Source organism: Sciurus carolinensis, chromosome 5, assembly GCF_902686445.1.
Source record: "Sciurus carolinensis chromosome 5, mSciCar1.2, whole genome shotgun sequence".
Taxonomy (NCBI): domain Eukaryota; kingdom Metazoa; phylum Chordata; class Mammalia; order Rodentia; family Sciuridae; genus Sciurus; species Sciurus carolinensis.
This window is the reverse complement of record NC_062217.1, coordinates 111,387,211-111,394,544: the sequence shown is the minus strand read 5'-3', so window position 1 is coordinate 111,394,544 and position 7,334 is coordinate 111,387,211. Positions and strand designations below refer to the sequence as shown.

At 35.5% G+C, this 7,334-nt stretch overlaps 1 pseudogene; it reads right to left on the bottom strand.

The window, feature by feature from the left end:
• Positions 1-1,365: 1,365 nt before the first annotated feature.
• On the bottom strand, positions 1,366-2,011 carry LOC124985716 (yrdC domain-containing protein, mitochondrial-like; annotated as a pseudogene).
• Positions 2,012-7,334: the final 5,323 nt, after the last annotated feature.

The window sequence follows — 7,334 nt, the reverse complement described above, 5'->3', positions numbered from 1 at the left end:
ATATATGCATGTGTGTGTGTGTGTGTGTGTGTGTGTGTGTATCAGTGATTAAAAATGAAAATATGGAAGTAGATTTCCTGGGATTGATTCCCAACTACCCCATTTTAATATTTGAAATCACTTGAAATCCTCTATTTTGCACTTAGACCCTATATTAGAGTAGCTATTTATACTGGAATTTGATAAAATAAAGCACCTTCACACATAGGAATCCATTAAATATAATATGTAACATAGCTGCTCGTTTACTAAGGAAAAGCAGACTTGATAATCTGGTAAAGTTGGCTCCGCTAATTATTTTTTAATGCTATCAGAAATTATCTGGGAGAAGAGCTAAGTGGTCATCAAGGTAAAGGCAGTATTTGTAGAGGACCATATAATTTCCACAAAATGGGCCCATCAAATCATTCTGACAACTTCCAAGAAGAACCTTAATTTCAACTCGAAAGTCATTGGTATGAATTTGGGTAGTCTGTTTAAATTGCAAGCAGGAATAAGATATTTTTGCCTTCCTTTTTTTTTTTAATAGAATTTTTAATAGTAAAGAAAAACAAAGTTCAAATGCCCAACAATAGTTATGTTTAACATTTGGTATACATATGAATAAAGATAAAAGGCTGCTGAGTAAACACTGGAATTAAATAAAGGTATATACATTAACTATAATTTATTTTATGAATAAATAAGAAAAAGTCACTGGCTAAAAAGGATTTGGTTTCTAATATTATTTAACTTGGTGTCCCCCACTCCCCAGCAAATTTCCCATTAGGCCAAAATGACAACTTTCCCTGCCAGGCATCACAACAAACCATATCATTGGCCCCTCAGATTTGGAGGAACATGTTTGGTCTGTGGGTCTACAATCTTCATTCTAACTTAGTTCCAACTTGAGGAGCAAATTCTTGCTTTTGGTCACCTGACTTTTTCTGGTACTGGTGATTAAATCCAGGGGTTCTTAACCACTGAGCCACACCCCTAGTCCTTTTCAAATTTCGAGGCAGGGTCTCACACTAAGTTACTGAGGCTGGTCTCAAACTTGTGATTCTCCTGCCTCAGTCTGCTGGATCACTGGGATTACAGGCTTGAGCCAATGAGACCAGCTTGTTTTTCAATTTAAAAGAGAGAGGGAGGGAGAGAAGAAACTTATCAGAATTAAGGCCACCCTAGGAATGTTCTTAACCTCTTTATTCAGCTTTTGGCTGATGTATGCAACCACAGAATAAATATAACCTTTCCACAAAATGGCAGGCTAAACCAGCAGGTTCTGGAAAGATGTGTTGCCTAAAGGGTAGGGCTAGTGATGTGGCTCCAGTGGTCTCTGCAAATGAGGCCTTGCCAACAACCAGTGGGTCCTTCTCCTGATTTTCATGGGCAGGACCTGTGTGAGGGGAGTAACCCATACTTCTGTTGGAGAATGGCTGTAGTGCTTTCCGGGGCACAGCCTGGACGAATTATGCCAAACTTTCCAGACACAGATAAGTCCACCACAGTAGAACCGAGGCAACACTCAGGGCTCTGACCATCCCCAATTGGTCCCCCATCAATGACTAGGGACAAATGAGGCCAGAGATCTTGGAACTCCTCAAGATTCAGAGAACTGGCTTGGAAGCTAAGGTTGGCACTGTTGAGAGCAAGAGGTTCCCCAAACATCTGGGTCAAGTCCTGCATGAAGGCATGGTCAGGAATCCGGATACCTATAGACGTCGGCCACACAGCCCAAGCATACGGCCAGTGGCTTGGCCTCGCTGCGGCCCTTGAGGCGGTACACTGCGTCCACTGCCCTCGAACAGCTCGGGGAGCAGGCCAGGCGGTACAACGTGTGGGTGGGGACAGCCACCACGGCGCCGGCCCGCAGCGCCTGGGTCCAGCCAGCGTGCTCTGGGCTTGCGGCTTGCATGGCCCGGTTCCCCGGAAGCCGCAACAGCTGGGCCTGGTCGGCCCCTCGCCCAACCCTATGCTGGCAGCCAGTGCGGCCCTCAGCCCCGTCTATTTTTGCCTTCCTATCCAGCATACTCAGGCAAGTTAGCTATTCTGTTAGTGGGCAAAATGAAGGAATTGAAGAACAGTCATCAAAATCCTGGCTTGTACATCAAGATAAAGGCTTCTTAAATTAAGATGAAAAAAGTAGTCAGAAAGCAAGTCAAAAAGAAAAAATGTTCAATAAATAAAAAGCAATCATAACCAATGCCAAGAGGTTAACATGTAATAAAACCTGCCTCAGGGTACAGAAAGAGGAGTAGAAATTCAACAATTAATTGCAAATCTGTGCATTCTCTAGATGACTCAACATTCCTTATTTCACAGGTCTATGAGTTAGGGGAGATCATGGACAGTAATTGGTGTTTATAGTCAAGATATCACTTCTTGGAGTATATGTTCTACATGTAATGAGTGACTTAATATCAGGCCTAAGTAATTTAGTAGACTTTTATATGTTGACATTATGGCCTACAAAGCCATCTAAACTTTTTTTTTTGGTAGTGGAATACTCCAGTCAGCTCAATTTGGCTCACAAAAGCCAAATGTTAAATTTTCAGGAATTCTGCAAGCCAGTTGCTATTAATACATATTAATACAAACATTACTAAAAATTAAATTATATACCATACAAATAAACCAGATTATAAGTACTTAATGCATCATTTTCTAATTATTTTACTATTATATATGTTCTTGAGGTTATTTACGTCTATTTTATCTATATGGAAAAAATACTATATAATAGTGTGCTGTTATTCATCACTTCCAAACTTTGTGTTCAGTGATGTCAGGTTGGTAACTTGAAATTGGCCATAATGGGAAATCCATTAGCTAATGCTACAACTCAGAAAGCCCCCTGACCTGTAACTAGTTGTTAAGCCTTTATCACTTTATCACTGGAAAACTTATAAATTCTATCCTACTGCAAATCCTATACCTTAGCACTCCCACTTGAACTTCCATTTGTAGGACTTCAGATATATATATTTAAAACATGATTTCCCAGTAGTTGATGTTATTAGTGATTCACCCTGCCTACTACTGTTTCTTAGGAAATTCAAATCATTAAATTGTCCACTTTATTTTCTATTAAATTCAGAGAGATATTTTTTCCTCTTTGGAAAAACTAATCATCAAGCTGTCATTTTTACTTTCGCCGTCTCTATTCTTAGAAATTTTACTTCTTATTAGCTCTTTATAAAAACTTTTTGATCACTATTTATTTCTTCTAAATTGTTTTCTGCTCCATCCACATTTCAACCTATCTGTGTGAAAGAAGTCCCTTTGAGAAAGGAATATTGGGAGTAAAAAGTCTCTTTGGAAATCAAGATGAGGTTTAACCAGAGAGTATGAGAAGGAAAAATAATAATAATAAGGGGTGGTAAGATATCCCAGTGGGTACAGGCACAGGTTCTGAAGTAAGACTGTTGGGTTCTAAATTCTTGCTTTGCTAATTACTACTGCATAACTTTGAATGTTACTTTACCTCTTGGTGCATTAGTTTCCATCTCTATCATATGGGTATAATAATTTTATCCATTTCATATGATTATTGTACAATAAAGGAGTTAATGGATATAATAAAACATTACCTGCTACATGGTAGGTATTATGTTAGCATTTTTAGTTATTTACTTTGTATGTCAAAAAATAGGGATTTTGTCCCAAAAATAGCAGGTGGATCTTCAATTTGTTACACATTTCCAGTCAAGACTTTGTTAAGAATATTGAAAGTAGCTTATACATAGAATATTTATTCTATTGAAAAACTTCAAATTTGGGGTCAAGTGTTCCTCACTTTTTAATTATTGCATGAGCTGTTGCAGTTGTAACAAATAGACATAACAAGCAACTTTATTCAGTCTATCTGAATGTACCATATAACAGATCAATAGTGCAATGACATACTTGGATCATTATAAGAGCTAACTAAATGACATCCTGTGCCATCAGGTGACCATTTAGCCATGTGTAGACAGAGCCCTTGGGATGATCTACTTGGGATTAAAACCCAAAAAGGGATATTTGACTTGTCCTAAAGTGTATAGTACTGATATTTTAAAATATGATTAAAGAACTGTGAATCTTTGTTTAATAATTATTGTAGAATTAAATATATATGATCCCAATAGAGATGACCCTATTTTTAAACATTTCTCTATTATCTAGTGACTCAGAAGTAATTATGGGTAAGAATAATTTGATTTGAAGTTTTATATGTGACCAAAGTTTAAAAACATGAAAAACTGTATACAGTAAAAGATAATTTGGTGTTTTATGAAGAACTAAAGACAATGACCATGTACTATTTACTTTTGTTCTAGGATATTAATAAAATAATAGGCTTCAATTATAATGTTTTTATTCCCTTCTTATTTAAAGGTTATAATTATTCACATGTCTTGGATACACACACAGACACGCACTCCTTCCTAGCTGGTGTTTCCCTAACTGTAAAATTACAGGTATTTTCTCACTAAATTCATGAATCTCATATGTTATTCTTCCAATCACATTATTACCATCTGAACAAATTTAGGAATAAAAATACTAGGCTAATTTATTACCATTACTGGTTTATAATTATAATTAAATATTTTTATCTTGCCATGAAATCTCAGTTTATCATGTTAAAGAGCAAAATACTTTGGATAATGAAATCCATAGATAAGAAAAAAAATCACAACCAGTTTGGGTTGGATCTATAAATTCAGCTAACACAACACATGTGGATGACATAGTGCACTTATATGGAATCTTTTCTCTTGTACCAGGCATTTAGCAGATAGAATTTTTAAAAAGTATTCAGTTTTTTCACCTTTTCATTCTTGTTTGTTACTTATCCAAATCAAGTAGTCACTAGTGTAAGGGGAAAATTATATATGGATAAGATGTGACATGAGCTCCCCAAAACCAGAGGTACCTGCTAAGTTCAATGTTAGAATTTTGTTTCTCTTTGAGAATTGAATGTATTTCTTGTAAGTCAAAACTAAATATTTGTTTCCAGAACTCAGTCTGGTGTGTGTGCATGTGTGTGTGTGCATTCTAATGGTATATTAGGTATTTTATGGTAGCTCCAGGGTCTTTTCATTATTCTGTGAAAGGTTGAGTAAATGCATATGATATCAGAGACTGATTTATTTCTACAAACACATACTCTAGGAACAGGCAAAATCCTGCCCTTCCTCCCCGACTTTTCATCATCTTTGTCTTACTTTTTTGCATCTTGTTTTCTGTCTACAAACTCTGTCCTGCCATCATCACAGAGGATATATGTACCTGGCTGGTTCAGGCAATCTGTATATAGGTTTGTGATATGTGTGCCTGTCTGCCATATCAGGCTGGATTTTTCTGAAGATGTATTGCCTGTACACAAGTGGGCTTTTGATGCCTCAGTCTATGTCTCACTGACATTGAATGATGAACTGAGTGCCCTAGTTATCATCATCTTATATAGATGCAATAACTACCAAATTATTGCATGAATAAAGACAACCCCACAAAATATAAATTAGAAAGAAAGAACTTAAGTCTACATTGAAGAGACTGCTGCTTCTGCTTTTCCCCAGTCCCTCCCTCCCTTTCTCTTTCTCTCTCTCTGTCTCTCTCTCTCTCTCTCTCTCTCTCTCTCTCTCTCTCTCTCTGTCTTGTCTGTTCTTGGAACTTGGGATCAAACCCAGAGCTTTGGGAGTGCAAGGCAAACTGCCTTCCTGCTGAGCTATATACCAGCCCAACATTTCCCCATTCTCAAACAATGAAAATATCCACCATTCTATTATGATTAAAAATAGCAATTAAAATATCTGTTACATTTACACAGGGAATTTTATGGGAAGCCATGAATTTTATGCACTAAAATATTGACTAAAAATAACTCTCCCATTTGGAGATACGATTTTAAACAGTGATTCAGAAGTAATTAGTACAGAAAGGACAGTTTTTTTCACAAAGTCAGACAATTTGAAATCTTTATATGGGGGAGCAGAGGAAGTCCAATCCATACCTCATACCTCACACCATATATAAAAGTTAAATGAAAATAAATAAAATTTTAAATGTAAAATCTAAAACTATAAACTTCTAGAAGAAAATGGGGAAAATCTTTGTGGGTTTCATGTTAATCAAGAATTTTGACAATATGACCCCCAAAACATAATCCATAAAATTTGAACTTCACCAAATTAAAAACTTCTCTTCAAAATAATTAGAACAAATTTAAAAAAATTAAAAATGCATCTACCTGTTAAAGGACTTACATCCAAAATATAGAAATAACTCTAAAAGTGCAATGTTGAGAAAGCAAAAACTATAATAAAGATATATAAATGGTAAAAAGTTAAAAATACGCTCAACATGACTAGTTATTAGGTAAATGCAAACTTAAAACACAATGTGTTAAATCTACATATCTATTATATATATATATATATATATATATTTTTTTTTTTTTTTTTTACACAATGGAACACAACTTCTAATTACTCTGGCTATACATGTTACAGAGGCACACTGTCATACAATCATACATGTAAATAGGGTAATAATGTGTCTCATTCCACCTTCCTTCTCACCCCCTCACCACCTGCCCTTCCCTCACTCCCCTCTGCCCAATCCAAAGTTTTTCCATTCTTCCCTAACACCACCACTCCCTCTCTTATCAGAAAAAACATTCAGTCTTTGATTTTTTGGGATTGGCTTAATTCACTTAGCATGATCTCCACAGAACTAACCATAGTTCTTTTACATATCTTAATTAAAAGATAAGAAACATCCTTTAAGGAGGGAGACATAAAACCAATGGTAACTAAAATGGCAACTCAAGCAAGATGAAATTGCTTCTGAAATACCAATCTTTTAATTAGGGGCAATGTCAAAAAGCAATGTGTTCTTTTACCTTCATTATTTTGAATATGTGTCTTGTTTCCCCAATGAACTGAAGAAATAAACTAATTTTTAAAATTAATTATGTAGCACAATTTCCCTCCAGAAAAACCAATATATCTTAATTTTCATTAACTATATTGTAAATCACATTAGTCTTTTGGAAAACATTCAAGGATACTTTTATTTATAAACCAATAGATGAGAACTATAATGCATTTGTATTATATCTAGGCACATTTAATGTGGGGGGGGGTTGTAATTGAAAGAATCAAGAGAAGAAGAATTCAAAAACAGCATTTTTTTCCTTCTAAACTTTTTTAAATGAGGAAATCCAATATATCCTTGAAGCAAGAAATAGTGGCATCCAGGGTTAAACTGCAGCATTCACGATGCTAATTAGCTAACCATGACTGTATGTATAATGAAGATGTTAAACTTTCTCTAAGAACTTTGCAACTTGAAATTCAAAT